General features: G+C 43.6%; 1 protein-coding gene across 3 annotated transcripts in view; it reads right to left on the reverse strand.

Annotated features, from left to right (window-relative positions):
- The window catches only part of STK40 (serine/threonine kinase 40), a 354,611-nt gene extending 340,821 nt beyond the window's left edge, over nt 1-13,790 (reverse strand). The window contains exon 1 of one of the 3 annotated variants that reach the window (XM_069223947.1): nt 13,586-13,790. The gene's annotated coding sequence lies outside the window, so the exon portion shown is untranslated. The remainder of the gene's footprint in view (nt 1-13,585) is intronic. The other 2 variants (XM_069223948.1, XM_069223949.1) reach the window with 2 other exon arrangements.
- Between the last annotated feature and the right edge of the window lie 2,314 nt (nt 13,791-16,104).

Below are 16,104 nucleotides of genomic sequence, written 5' to 3' on the forward strand. Positions count from 1 at the left end.
ACATGTGACCGGACACCATTAACCGAAGCAACGGAAACCAATTTGCCCGTGGCCAATGGGGCGCGATCAATAGAACCCTGGCCTTCAGCAGACGTACCCTCACCAGAAACTCACGGAGCAACTGGAAGGGCGGGAATGCGTACAAAAGACCCTGAGGCCAAGGACACGACATCCCGTCCACCCCCCCAAGCCTGAGGACAACGAAACTGGGAGCAAAAGCGACTAACTTTCGCATTCTCTGGGGAGGCAAACATATCCAACACTGGAAGACCCCGCAGGTGAACCAGGCGATGAAACAGGGACAACCTGAGGGAGAAAAGCTGAAACGAAGGAATGACCCGGCTCAGAAGATCCACCCGAACATTGACCACCCCCTGAACGTAGGTGGCACGCAGGGAAAGAACCCACATTTGTGCCCAAACAAAAATGTCCCTTACAATGCGGGACAGTGACCGTGACCTGGTCCCTCCCTGCCGGCTCACATAAGCTTTGGTCACCAAGTTGTCCGTCTGAATAAGAACTGCTAATCCCTTCAGGGATTCCCAAAATGAACCAGAGCCAGAAGCACCGCCTTCAACTCCCGCCAATTCGAGGAGGGTCTGGCCTCCAGAGACGACCAAGGCCCCTGGACCTGAGCCGACCCCATCCAAGCCCCCGCACCAGAGAGGCTGGCATCGGTCGTCACTACCACCGGGTGAGGAGGAGATAAAGACCCCCACACGAAGACGAGCCGGCACCAGCCACCAACCCAACTCCCGGCGAACAAACCCTGACACAGGAATCTGTGCACGAAGAGAACTCGACCCTGGAGACCAACGAACGAGAAACCAGTTCATCAGGCAAAGATGAAACCGTGCCCACGGCACTAGAAAAACCACTGACGCCAAATGACCCTGCAGACGTAACCACTGAAGTGCCCTGGGAGCCAGCTGTGACAAGATCGACAACACCTGTGACTGGAGGTACACCAACCGTTTCTCCGACACAGTCACCAAGATCAGAAGAGTCCGAAATCGGGCCCCGAGAAAAACCAGATCCAGGGAAGGAACCAAATCTGACTTCCCCCAGTTGACCAAAAAACTGTGGTTTTGCAGGACCAACAGAACCCGGGCCACATGCCTTTGTAACATAACCTGAGTGGGCGCTTGAATTAGAATATCGTCCAAATAAGGATGGACAAACACCCCTTCGGAATGGAGAAGAGCCACCAGAGGAGCCAGTACCTTCCGTGGAGAGGACTTGAGGCCAAATGGCAGGACGCAAAACTGAAAATGGTCCTGGCCCACCGCAAAGCGAAGGAACCGCTGAGAAGGCAGAGACTCTGGAACATGCAGGTAACCATCCTGCAGATCCAGAGACCCCAGGAAATCCCCTGGACCAACCAGAGGAAAAATCGACTGAATGGAAAGCATACTGAAATGTACAGTCTTGATCCAGGCATTCACACCCTTCAGATTGAGGACAGGATCAAATCCCCCTGACACCTTCCGAACTAGGAACAAGATGGAATAAGAGCCCAGACCCCTCTACCCCACAGGAACATGAGATATGGCCCTTTTGAGCAGCAAGTCCCGGACCCCTTCCAACAACGCCTGCCTCCGTACCCCGTCCGAAGGCAGTGGAGTAGGACAAACCCCGGAATCTGGAGGTAACCTGTCAAAGTCTATGGCATAGCCATTGTTTACAATGTCCAGCACCCAGCGATCGCGGACATCCTCCTGCCATACAGGAAGAAAGTGCCTCAGCCGTTTCCCAACCGGCCCTTTGCCAGGCCCACAATGATTGTCAGGACCCCTTCTTGAATCCACCCCACCCCGCCCCGAAGGAGCAGACTTTTTAGGAGACAAACGGGGCTGAAAACGACACTTCCTGAAAGAAAAAGACTTGGAATCAACTTTGGGAGAAGACAGCGAATGCTTCCGCCAACCCTTGCCAGAAGAAAAACCACCTTTGTAAGGCAAGGCGTGTTTCCTCTCCTTAAAAGCCTTCGTAAGCATGGAAGACAACTGATCTCCAAATAAACTGCGCCCCTCAAAAGGCAGTCTCAGGAGAGCAGACTTCTCCCCAGGATCCGCCTTCCACATCCTTAACCAGAGGGACCTACGAGCCCCAATCAAAGTTCCCGACGCCAGAGCCGAAGTACGGACAACATCAGAAGACATGTCTGCCAGCAACCGGGCCTGTTGTTCCATAACAGCCAGCAGTTCCGAACACTCCGAACCTTCCTGAACAGCAACCGCCAGTTTGTCAAAACCATGCACCAAGGATTCTGCAGAATAAGCAGAAAAAATACCCGCTCTAAGGACCAAATGCTCCGCCGCAAATGCCCTTTTTTAGACCTGAATCCACCTTACGGTCAGTGGCATCAGCAGGAACACAATCCTCCGGATTGACCGCCGTCTTGCCAATTAGAGTTGCCAAAACGGAATCCAGCTTAACTTTCCAGTAAGTACAGCTTCTGAAGGAACCGTGGAACCTGAGACTTGTCCACATCCTTCCACTCCCGAAGCACCATATCCTTAACAGGGCCCTGAAAAGGCATGGCAAACCTCAAAGGCATTTGATATTGAGGGAACAAGTGTGAATCAGTCCCCGTAGGTTGAAAAATAGGAAAACCTAAATTGTCCCGAATATGCGTCAGAACCTCCCACATCTCTTCCCTGGAGACATATTTCCCACCAGAAGTAGAAGGACCGTCATCATCTGAAGAAGAGGACCCCTCCGCAGCCCCTGAACGTCCGGGTCTGGATGCTCCAGCCTGCAAACACGAGACACAGCCACCTCAATCATGTCCTGAACCTCCTCCCTAGACATGAGGTGCAGGAGCCCCCACCGCAACCTGGCGACCCCCAGGAGTGAAGAGGGGAACTGCAACATCCTCCCCCGAAGACGAAGAAGAGGAAACAATCCTGCGTCGCTTCGATGGAACCTTCGACATTATCCCAACAAGAAATGCAGTCAATAGGTCCCAGCACCCATTAAAAAAATGGAGAAAGCCCCCCCGCCCCCCCCCCCAAAATGCCAAAAAACACAACCGGCACATCAGCCCAGCAATGCGAGCCGAAGATCCGGAAGCACAGCCCCAGCCACCATAGAGCCAACCGACTCAGTCAGCAGACTCCAAGGACGCGTCTCCAAGGCAGCACTGCCTGCCCCCGGAAGAAGCGACCGCCGGGAACTCTCCCCGGGGAGCTCCGCTCTCGTCGAGAGTCAAGCCGATGCCCGTCAGGCCCTGCCGTGGAGGAGAAGAAGAAAGGTAAGTCTAGCGGGGCTAGACAAAAAGAACAGGAGGTGGCGGGGGGGGGGGGGGGCAGGGAGCCTCATTGGTGGAAAGGAAGACGAGGGAGGGACGGGAGGTAATGTCTTCTACATGGTGGTATCTTAGGTGGATTTAAGTTATTTTGGGGAAGATTAATCATATGAGTCATTGTTGGTGTGTCAAAGCAATCAGATTTCAGCATATTTTGTGCTTTTCCAGCATGTCAGCTGTTTTGATTAAGACTCTGTTTTGAAGGACTTAGCGCACTGATTCTTTAAAGTGATAACGAATATTTTCTTTCCTGGAACATCACTGGTCACCAACTGGCTAATCCACATTTACTAATGAAAGACAAGTGGAAGACAACATTAAATGATAGCAAAGAAGAAAGAAGTAGAAAATGATATGTACCAAGCTTGCATGTGAGCATCTCTTACATGCTCCTCAGATTACATCAGGAGCTGCAAGTTGTTGTTTTTACACAGCACCAAGTCTGGTTCACAGGAAGATTCCACATTTCTAAAGTTTTAAAACTTCATAATAGCTGATAGTGAATCTCAAAGTGAGTATTCTGGTAAATTATTTTCTCCAACTCAAATACGCTTTTACGCTTAACTTCCTACAGGTCTTTCTTCAGTTCCATATATTACTTCCAAAAAAATGGAACTGTTTTACATTGCTAAATCCAGTTAAACTTGCTTCTCACCTATTGTAGTGCTCCAGGTCTACCGTATTTGTGAGTAAGTGCTTCATAATAGTTTCAGGTGTTAGGTGATATCTTGTAAGAAAATAATTATGCAAAGTCCAGATTTGCTCAAGTCTATATTAAATGGACCGTTTTGCAGCCTACATTCCTTATTTTCAAAATGCTAACTTTAACATTGCGTTTGCCATGGGTATGCACTTTCCATAAAAAATAAAAAAACTGTCAACCCAGTGTCAGTGTGTAGCTATGCTGAAATACCACCATCGACACAATGGAGCATAGGTACCAGTTTAAAAGTAACAAATTACATTTTTTTTTTTTGTATGGAATTTACAATACAGACAGTTTCTTGTTGACTTGACCTAGTTATCAATCTAATTTCTACTGAAAACAGACATTTTCACATTTAACTGATTTAACACCTTCTGAGAGACCTTTTCAAAATGAAAACATTTGATGGTGTGAAAGGTGGAAAGTAAACAATTGGGCAAGCAGAGTCATAGCCACAAATTGAAACAAACATCAAGGACAACAGGTCTGGCTTTAATGTGGCAATGCATGCTGACTGGCTTTAAAATTGTATGGTGGACATGCACAAATACAAATATAGGGCTTTGCAAAAGCTGATTTTATTTCAAGTAGCAAGATTGTGTGCCCTTATTTATGTGTTTGCATTAAACGTATGTGTACCAGTGGGGTGGAATTTTATAAAATATCTACTTGTCTAGGGGACAAGATGTTCGAAAAATCTACTCGTTCTGTGGTTTAAAATAAAATAAAAATGAAAACACTTTTCCTAGTGAGGTGACAAATAACAATAGCCTTTTCATGACATCTGAGCTTTGATAAAATCTTCTTCAACTAGGTCACCCTACTAATTATACCGGACTCTGAATATACATTGAATCTACTTATGTAAATCTTCAGAGTCTGTTTATGCAATTTATGTTTATGAAGGTGATCAGTTTAAGCCAGAATTCTGATCATGGTAGCTCTGCATATGTTGGCACTTTGATTGCGCTAGAATTCAAATTAGAGCACGGTTCAGTATACATCATAATTCCGCTTGACCACTGCTCGATTTCTTATTTGACTTTCTGTGGAAGCATATTGTGAAATGCTTTGACAGATTTAATTTGAAGCATTCACTTAATTTTCCAAAATAATACTGTAAATAAACACGGTTTACATTTGCAGTACATTTCCTAGATTGTCAAATGAAGACCAAAGAGACACAGGGGGGGCATTATGACTTTGGCGGATGGTTTACACCGTCCGCCAAAGTCTCAACGGTCAGGGTGCCGCCTGTAAACTTTTGTGACTTCCCTAAAGAAGAGTTTGCACACATTCTGCTACCTATGGAATGGTGGCTTTACATTGCAGGAGGGAATATTTTACATCAAATAGATTAAACCAACATATATTAACTCACAGATATATTGCAACCACCCACCTTCAGGCTACTGGCTGTGAAACCTCATGCTACAAGATAGTTTGTAGTATTTCACCTCCTGGTTGCCCTGCAGTGCATGCACGAGGGAGTATGTTATAAACCCTACTGTCATAATAATCTTCCTGTCTGAGAGACCCTGCACCACAAAATACTCCATGCACATAGTAAACTAGGACGGGTACAAATGGCGTATGTGGCCAGTGGCAAAACTGCCCACGCAAGGCCAATTTTGTTAACAAGTTATGAGTGATCAAAAGAAGTTGACATCAACGGATTATTAACACAGAACTTTAAATATTCCCTTGCAATGTTAATGAGGTATTGATCTGACAACTAAACTAATCTGCCAGTCACACTGCCCACTGGACTTTTAGACACTATGCAGGTCCGGAACATCTAATAGCCCATTGGCAGTCATGAGATTCTGACGTCTTCAGTATTTGGTAATCACATGCTGAAAAGGAATGAAAACACTCCATAGATTAAGCATAGTAATCAAGCTTAAATTTGCCATTTGTGTACAATTTAGTGATCCAAGTTTGATTAGCCAATACATGTCAGACCTATCCTGCTATTAACACAACCAGTACATGTATTACATGCATTACTGCCACTAACTACCCTGCCTTTGAAAGGGTTGTAGTGCTGCATAGAAGTCAATGACATTCTTAGCTAAGTGCTCAACCTGCAGCCAATATTGGCTTGCTCACAAACAACAATTCATATGATAAGACATGGAAGCTCCTAGTTAGGAAAGAAAAAAGCAAAACTACAAGTTACAGTAAGTAGTGTCCTGCTGGGTAAAGAGACACAAATAGCATGGGCCAACTTGGTGGCACTGAAAAAAACTTGTCAGAATAATCTCTGAAAGAGGAGCAGATACAGACAGCAGTTTATCAAATATTAGCATTAACACTGGCAAGTATTAGTTCTAGCAAAGCTAAGAAATAGTCTGCCACATGCCGGGTTCAAGTGTAAATGGCAAGCAAGATTGCATAAGGGCAAGTCACATAATCATTTCTATTCTGATAGGCCTATGAGGTTGGTTTAAAGAGAAACAGGTCACTGAAATGGTAGTTCTAGCAAAACTAAGAAATAGTCTGCCACATGCCAGGATCACATGTAAATACCAAGCAAAGTTGGATAAAGCAAGTCACAATCATTAGGGTTGTGCGCACAAGCACTCTGTCCCTGTTGTAATCTTTCTTTGGGCTTGTAACCACCCCATGTCACACCTGTCACTTTCAATGGTTTGTGGGCTTGCCTTTTAAAATCTGCTTGCTTTCATTTGTGAAAGGCATGCATACGTCATGCCTTTTCTAGTGTTTAGCCCTCCTTGAGTGCACCTACCAACTACTGGAAAACTTACAAGGCTCAATGTTTTCAGCCTGCTTTCTGCAGTACTTTATCTTTTCCACGCAGTGCGATCACGTTGGGTTTTACATAGTACTATCGCACTCGGTTTTTTCCATTTTATTTGTGTGGCAAGAAAAGTCAGGCTAGGAATTTACAACGCTAATAGCCCTAACTCGAGCAAATGTGAGACCATTGCATTGCAAATGCTTGTTTTTATTCTGATATGCCTATGAGGTTGATTTTAAAGAGAAATAGGTCACAGAAAGATTACTGGAGCTGGACGCATTCCACCATGTCAGTATAACCTCTAAAAGATGAGGTGGGCTGGAGAAGAATCACTCATACCTGCCAGCACTGGTGCATCACATGATGAACATTAAATGACATAAAAACACAGGTATTTGTAAAGTGTTTTCAAGCCAAGGGTTCTCTTGGCACTAAGATGGAGGTCCTCATCCTCGGCGCCAACCCCTCAGCCTTGGATGACTCCTGGTGGCCGACCGCTCTGGGAGCACGAACGCAACCTGGGAGTCATCCTCGACTCAACACTCTCCATGACCAAGCAAGTCAGCGTTGTTTCCTCATCCTGCTTCAACACCCTCCGCATGCTCTGCAAGATCTACAGATGGATCCCCACAGATACAAGAAGAACAGTCACCCAAACCCTGGTCAGCAGCAAACTTGACTATGGAAACGCCCTCTGCGCAGGAGCCCCAGCCAAACTCCTCAAACAACTGCAACGCATACAAAACACCTCCGCACACCTGATCCTCGATGCCCACCACCACAGCCACGTCACTCCCCTTCTGAGAGACCTACACTGGCTCCCCATCAACAAAAGGATAACCTTCAAGCTCCTCACCCATGCCCAAAAGGCGCTCCACAACACCAGCCCAACCTACCTCAACAGACGACTCACCTTCTACACCCCGTCCCGCCAACTCTGCTCAGCCGACATCGCCACCGCCCCCTGCATCTGAAGAGCGACTACCGGAGGCAGATCCTTCTCCCACCTCGCCGCCAAGACCTGGAACACCCTTCCCTTACCCCTACGACAGACTGAAGACCTGCTGACTTTCAGGAAGCGGCTCAAAACCTGGCTATTTGAGCGGTAGCAGCTCCCCCCCTCCCCTCAGCGCATTGAGACCCTCACGGGTGGTATTGCACTCTACAAATACACTGATTGATTGCTTAATGATAGATAAACTGTGTTAATTATTTCCTAGTTCAATTGTACCACATTTTATTAACCTTACATAAGAAACTGAATAGCCCTGCCAGGATTTTGACATGTGCCCATAAGATCAAACACTAATCCCTGCAGTGGATACATTAGCTAACTGGGCCACCACACACACAGATTAAATGATTCTGACAAATTAAGAAGAAGATGTACCTAACATACACAAAACATATTTCAACAATCTGAAGCAGCAATTAAGGACAAAGTGGAGGACTGGCAGAGAAAATTCTACACCTCCAGTAACAAACTACACTCACCATTCACTCATACTGCATACCACACAGCAGTAATCAGGAAGTTCTAATCAGTAACCCGTTGCTTACAAAGGGCATGGCAGTGCAGAAGGTAGTTCTGTCTAAATCTCCTCATTTCACTGACAGGCGCCGACCCCCCAGCCACAGGAATACAGGCAATACACTTCTATTGTCTAGGAAAGCTGTCCTTACCCACATCTTATGACATGCCACAACCAGAGCATCTGAAATGAATCCACTAAGCACTTTAACTAATACAGCGAGTCAAACCCAATGGGTAAACATCAGAAGACATCTGCTCTAACTTTTGCAGAATTGCCTTTTCACCGTTTTCATTATTTAACCTTTATACTCTCTAACTCTGCTGTGATCATGCGGTTGTTACTGACTTTTAGTGCAGTGTAAATCTCTTGATTTCTCCCTCGATGTGCTTCAGCCAATTACTTTATGCTTCCAGCACTTGAGCTGATCACCTGTTCCTTATAAAGCAGTAGTACAGTGGTAGCCTCAGGGGATAACTGTTCGTCTGATACGTGCTGTTATCAAAAGGTACCTGACAAGACTATAACATGCCTCTACTCTCCAAGCACAGCTTACTTCAAGATACATGCATGTTTGCCTTTGTCATTACTGTATTTCAGCAAATTACCTCCATACCAAAATGCAAAGGTTAACTCTCACATTTAAAGTCCTACCTGCAACGTAACAATACCTAATCTCCTGCAACTCTTCCTTTTAATGCCACCAACCATTCGCATGAATTCACTTACCTACCTTACAGTAAAGATGGCACCTAGTTTCTTTTAATTTACTCTACCAGAAAGATACTGGAGTAAATGCATGGAATGATTTAGAGGATGGATACTCAAACTATATCCCGCAGTCTGCATGCGGCCCCCTGGTCAACAAGAGCACTCAGCACTATCAATAATAAAATATTAAATTGACAGGCAATCTTTTATTTCAAGTTTAATTGGTGGTAAAGAAAGGAAGCAACTAAAGGTGTAAAAATATGACAATCTATTTAGTTAAAGTTCAGAATTGTTTAACCTTAGTACTATTTAATATATCAGTACATTGAGATGTAGTCATTTAAAAGTGACAGTTTTTGCAAACATGAATCAGGAAACATTAATTCTTCCCCTCATCCTGACACCACCACCAATGGTAAATTAAAGAGGTAAGTCAGTTGTCATGTGCGCTCTATGGGCTTGCCACGGTTAACGTTCTAAATGAACAACATTATAGTTCATTCTATCAATTACAGGAGCAGGTTTTGTACAGTGCACAATCTGAAAACATGTAGTTTCAACTCCAATTATATGTGATTAAAAATGAAGAAAAAAAAGGAGGTAAAGTGAAATTTAACAATCGTCTAGAATCACACAATTTGGAAATATGGGAATCCGGGTTTAATTCCAGGATGTCTGGGTTCAATTTGTTCACTAAACAAATATCCTTCGCTTACACCTACCTTACTGCCAATCCACCCAGCCACCTCTCCCAACCGCCACACAGCTGGAACCAATGAGGCCCACAGGCACATAACAGACCAAACTTTTTGATCCCTGGGGGAAATGTTTGCGTGTACTCATGATCTAGATCTATATATTCTCCTGCTAAATACAAGACTGAGTGGAGAACTGGTGAGTCTACTAACATCTTAAGTTACTCAGTTTGTAGGTCTAGAACCGTTTTGGTGATTTTTCAGTCATTGAAATGAAACATTGTTTTTCAAGGAGACACTAATCCAATTGCTCGAGTATGGGTCTCTATACTGTAATATAGAGTCAAACACTCACCACATTTTCTGGACTGTCATTTGGTTGTTCAGAACACAGCCTGCAAATCGTCAGAGCGTATCCCAACTTGTGAAATGGTATGAAATGTCAACCTCCACTGGGTTGATTACTAAAGACCTATGTGACTTTGCTGTTCTTGTTGGGCTGGTCAAGCCAGACATATTTTAAAGAGCATTGTCAGCTGCCCAAGTCATACCCGAAAATACAATAAAAATGTACCCCTTCCAGTAAAAATGAAATAAAAATTAAAAAAAATGTATAACAGAAGCATTTTCTTCAAATGCAGCACATTTTTATTACTAAGACGACAATACGTTGCGTTTGTCAATCACTATTAAATTATCAAGCATTTTTTCAAGTTGATTAAAAAATGAAAATAGATAGTTTTCAAACAAACATTATGCTCGATCCTAACGCTGAAAACAGAATTACCAACTGTCTGAAGATCCACTAACACTAACAAAGCAATAGGATGGAACCAGAATGGCGAGTGTATGTGCAAAGACTTCCTAAGTCTACCAATGTGCTTTTGTTGACACTACTGTTCTACAAGTGGAGCACTGAAAAGAGCAACTTGTCTAAACGTTGGCAGAATGCATGGAAGGTAGCAATTTGTGGTGCGCCTTTAGTGTGCTGCCACAGTCTGTCAGGCGCGTATCACTGCATCTTCACTGGCATCCATGGTCGAACATATCCTACTGTGTTATATAAACAAACTACAGTATATTTCCCAACTGATAGTTCCAGCATTGGTCCATCTCTCCCAACTACACAAAGATGTGTTGACAAGCATCTGAATAATTACATTCTATCTGTAAACTCACAATAGAGCTTACAAGATGCGATTTCAAAAGTCAGACACATAATTCGTAGGTACCAAAGAATTTAGAAAAGATTCCCTATTAAAAAAACGTTGGCATAACGTCTCTTATGCCAACGTTTTTTTAATAGGGATTTTTTTCTAAATTATTTGGTGCCTACGAATTGTGTGTCTGACTTACATGATCTTCCATTCTATAAAGTAAAAGAACTTTCTAAATTTGCCACGTTGATCACTAAGTGTCGATTCACTGTAGTAACTAATTACACATAGATCCAAACAAAATGACATCTAAAATGGACAACTGCTTATGAAGAACAGTGAAAAACAGTGAACAGTAATGCAACTGCTGACTTTGTACAACTGCATATTTTGCATCCACACTTAAATGCTCTAAGCGTTTTAGTAAAATATCTTTGTGGTATTCATTCTGACAAAAAGCAACCGGTCCACTGGGTCTTACAGTCGTATAGACAGTTGAATGTGTGAGGTTGCACAGACATTTGTTGGGCAAGGCCTAATCAACTTAGCTAATTAGCTACCACTAAAAAGGGTTATTGTGTCCCAAGCTCAGAATTCTTTTAAATCAACTGTCAGAATTTTTTATATGCTGTTGTGTCGATTACTTAGCATACCTTATAATAAGGACAAACAGGGCTGCCAGATGAGTTACATCAACTGTTACCATGAAGGGCGGGCTCAGTACCGATTGGGATAAGGTGAGCCTGTGTAGAACAACACTGGACGAAAAACAATGGGTTGCAATGCTATCAAGAGGGATTGCCGTGGTTTTACAACAGTGTTTCCCAAACTGTGGGTAACAACTCACTGGTGGGCCTTGAGCCGATTTTCAGTGGGTTGTGAAAGTCCAAGCAATAAGTGAAAATTGCTTCAAGTTTCTGTATTTATCTTGTCACATTTGCTGTGCTATGATGACAGAGGTCAAATGTCAGTCTGTGTCTTCTGACAAAGTGCTGCTTACATTTTTCATGTGGGGATTGGTGTTTACAAACTTCTCTCACTTCATCTCAGATAAAGAAACGTAAAGATAATTATGTGACAATCATGCCGCAGTAGAGGCAGTGTAAAAGGAAAGGCTGAAGGATGTAATTTTTTTAACACCTAACAAATGCAAACGAACTGTACTTATTCAGAAGCTAGGAAAGCCATTCTGAAGTGTGATGGAAATAATTATTTTTTAAATTAAAAAAAAAAAAAAAAAAATCGAGACACCTTACATGGTGTTGCACAAATGATAAGAATTTCACCGAAACCCAATTTTCATATGTTAGCATCATTTAGTTTTATCAGTAAGACTGTGCAAAAGTCATTGCCATTGAATGGAAAATGCACTGTTTGTAAACGGCAGTGTCCTACCACACCATGCTTTAGTTACATTTAAAAAGTCACCTCCCTCATGCTCATTAAAGTTAAGTGGGTTAAGGAAGTTTGTTCTTCTAAAAAGTTGGCTGTGGGTGTAAAACGTCTGGTAAGCACTGGTTTAGACTATTTGCAAACACTTCTTTCATCACCATTGTAGTCTCGATACTTTAGTGCGTGCCTATAAGTGTTTGTAAAGCGAAAGCTCAACCAGATGAAGCTCAATTGGGCTGGCATGGAGCAGTGGTTGCAGAGCAAATGGTAGACCCATCCCTTAAGGATGGAGATAGATTTCTGCCTTCCGCAAATGTACTATCCAACTTCAGTTGGAAATATTTAAGGAAATAGATACTTTCTCCCAAACAGCCAAGGAGCATATTTACTATATTAACACTAGCCTTGAAATATTTTGGGCTAAGTTAAAAAATTAATAGCTTAAAAAGGGTGAAAAGCCGTGATTCTCAATTGCCAGAGGTGCTGTCCTGAGGAGCAGCTTAACGCACATACTAGAAATAAGATTAAAAGAGGCCAGTCCCGCCACAATTGGAGCAGCGGCTACAGCGCCGGGGTGGCTAGGGGTCACGTGCATAACTGAGGATGCTTTAAAACCACACATAATCTAAAAGAAACAAAAAAACTCAGAAAGTGTATTTGCACCATTGCCATGAAGAAGTTAAACATGTAAACACAACACGCTGGTAATGGCATAAAATGATACAACCCATGACAAAATGGTTCAGGTCTTAAGGACTTTGCAGAAAATCTAAAAAAGAAAAAACGCTAATCAAGTGAAAAAAACGTATTCAACATAGGAGTGGAAACATAGATAAGCAGGTATACACAGACAAAGAAGGGATCGTTGACATTATAGATATGGCATGAAACCACGAAGAGCTATTCTGTAATAAAAACTAAGTGCTGGACAAATCACCATCCTCCTACTTAAAACCAACCGGTAAGCCGGTACAAATATTTTGACTACTTAGCATGTATTTACAACCTAAGGCAACCAAAAAGGAAAAGCAACACAGAAGGTTAACGTTGCCGGGGTGAACCCTTCACCGGGTTTGTAGGATACACAAGGAATCTGTGCCTTTCCTTTCACTGTATTTCGTTCAATCTATGCATTAAAAAACTATAAACAGCGTTAAAAAAGTAAACTCTGGGAACACTTGTAAGTATAATAATAATAATAATAATAATAATAATAATGCCAATACAGCATTACCGTGTTGTACTGGGTACACAATCAAAATGCGAAGCGAGTGCCCTAGAGCGTTAAATGCGGAGGGGAGCAGCGGGTCATACTCACCACTCTTGTAGGGCCCCCGGGCAGCGACAAGCGCCCGAGGTCGGCTGGAAGAGACTGAGAGGACCCGGCACCCGAGTCCGGCGCCCAAGTACCTCTCTACAACAGCAACTCAGTTTTGGGCCCGGGCCCGGGGGGTAGAGCCGGGGTGCTCGGGAGGGCGGGGCAGAGGGAAGAGCGCAGGTGGTGACGTACTCGTGACGTAGTTACAGACCGGGTGGCTCTCGTCCAACTGATGCAGCTGCAAGACAAAGACTAGTCGGGTCGGGTTTCCACAATTAATACGAACCGCCTGAGTCTTGCACTAGCCGCTTAAGAAGCTCCCATAAAGGGAATAGCCAGGAAAGATACCCATTCCACCTATTTAGGAAAATGGTGTTTCCATGTCTGAAACGAGTGCAACTCACCGTGAAAACAAGCCCAGAGCAAACCAACTGCTACCAAAGTAAAACTGAAAACAAGCCCAAGTCGTCAAAAATGGGATAAAGGAGTATTTCACAAAATGATCACTGCCGCTTACAAGTAAAACAAAAAATCTGAAAGGTCACATAAAGATCATTCTTTTTAGATGAACCACAGAAAAAGTACCAGGATGTACGCATGATGTGTCTGTGACATAGGGAGCTGTTCCTGGAGCAGGAGCAGCTAAATGACGTGGATTTACTTTCATGACCTTCGAATTGACTCCACAGTGATTTTGTTTTGTAAACAACAGTAAAAAGGTAAATGTGGGTACATCGTAGGAGGTAATTGCACAAAGCAAATATATATATATGTCTTACACTTACTGGAGCTAGAAGTCCTTTAGCATTAAATGAAACATCCCACCCCAAGATGGCCATCATATTTGCCTTTATTCAAGAGTCCGTTGTCTGTTTTAGTTACTATCTACTGTTGGTAGGCTTTGTCTTAACCCATTCGCTGCCAGGTTTCCTCATCCCCCCCACCCCCAAGCCTCTTTTGGGCTGTTTAGGATAGTTCCTGTTTAGATCCTCATAACGTTTTGTCCACCTAAGCTGTCCACGACAAATGTGCGTCCTGTTTTTTCCAACATTCTGGGGATTCTAAAGGTACCCAGAGTTTGTGGGTTCCCCTGGAGGAGACCAAGAAATTAGCCAAAATACAGCTAACATTTTGGTTTTCTAGAAAAAATGGGAAAAAGTGCTGCAGAAGAAAGCATCTGTTTTTCCCCCCTGCAAATGGCATCAACAAAGGTGTTGTGGTGCTAAAATCACCATCTTCCCAGCTTTCAGGAACAGGCAGACCTGAATCAGAAAACCACATTTTTCAACATAGTTTTGGCATTTTATTTGGACATACCCCATTTTTTCTATTTTTGTGCTTTCAGCCTTCTTCTAGTTAGTGACAGAAACAGGTGTGAAACCAATGGTGGATCCTGGACAGCTAAACATTTCTGAAAAATAGACAACATTCTGAATTCAGCAAGGTGTTGTATAGATCCTTCAAGGTTTTCCTATAGAAAGTACCAGTTGAAATAAAAAAGTATTGAAATTGAGTTGAACCCCCCACCCCCTGCCATTTCTATGTTTTTTTCTGTAACTTTTTCCAACTGTGGCAGAATTTTGAAAGCAATACATCATTACGTCTGCTGACCCTTCTGGTTGTGGGGATATATAGGGCTTGTAAGTTCATCAATAACCCAAGGTACCCAGAGCCAATAAATGAGATGGACATTGCAATGGGTTTTTATTGTATACCAGGTATACAGCAATTTGTCAGGTGCTAGCCGGCGCCTACAGGGCCGATCGGGAGATTGTAGTCATTAAGGACTACACTTCCCATGAAGCCCAGCGCGGTAGAGATCGCGTAAAAGTCGGCGCACCCTGGAAAGGGTGTGCGTTATTTGTGCTAATGAGGCAGGTCGGAGCCTCAACGAAGTAGGAGCGGACGGCGTTCCCCAGGGGGGAACTCATCGGCGGCCCGAAAAGAGGAATGAGATTCAGCAAGGCCCCCTCCTGGAAACTGACCTTTTACCGGCAGAAGGAGTTCCGAGCTGCTCCTCCTTTTGAATTCCGAGTACTAAGAAGGTGGTAAGCGGCAAGCTTGCTACTTGCCGGAGGCTATCGCCTTTCTTTATTTCTGCATTCCTTACGGCCAGGTTGGGAGTGACTGTCATAAATTGGAGCACTTTACTTTTGAGGTACCATAATAAAGGAACGGCGATCTTATGAGACATAATCTTTTGGCTTTTTGTTGGCGGCGATTCAGAATGAGATTTACTGTTTGCAGGATTCCAAACAGCCGGGACAAATAATTCTTGTCAACATTCACTGAGATATGAACGAAGTACTTCTTCAAATATACGTGACATTAACGAAAGGCTTAGTGGGTTAACTGAATCATAGGAAGAAGTACAAAATAGATTTTCTCCACCTTATTCTTTCTCCTTATGTTCGTTTCGTTATACGTTCTGTAGTATTGTTTAGGAGGAAGGGCGGTGAGACCCTTAGGTGATTATTAGTGGCCGTAGGTGGCTTGGGGCATCCATTGGTGATGCTGAT

The sequence above is a fragment of the Pleurodeles waltl genome, chromosome 3_1 (genome assembly GCF_031143425.1).
Source record: "Pleurodeles waltl isolate 20211129_DDA chromosome 3_1, aPleWal1.hap1.20221129, whole genome shotgun sequence".
NCBI lineage: Eukaryota > Metazoa > Chordata > Amphibia > Caudata > Salamandridae > Pleurodeles > Pleurodeles waltl.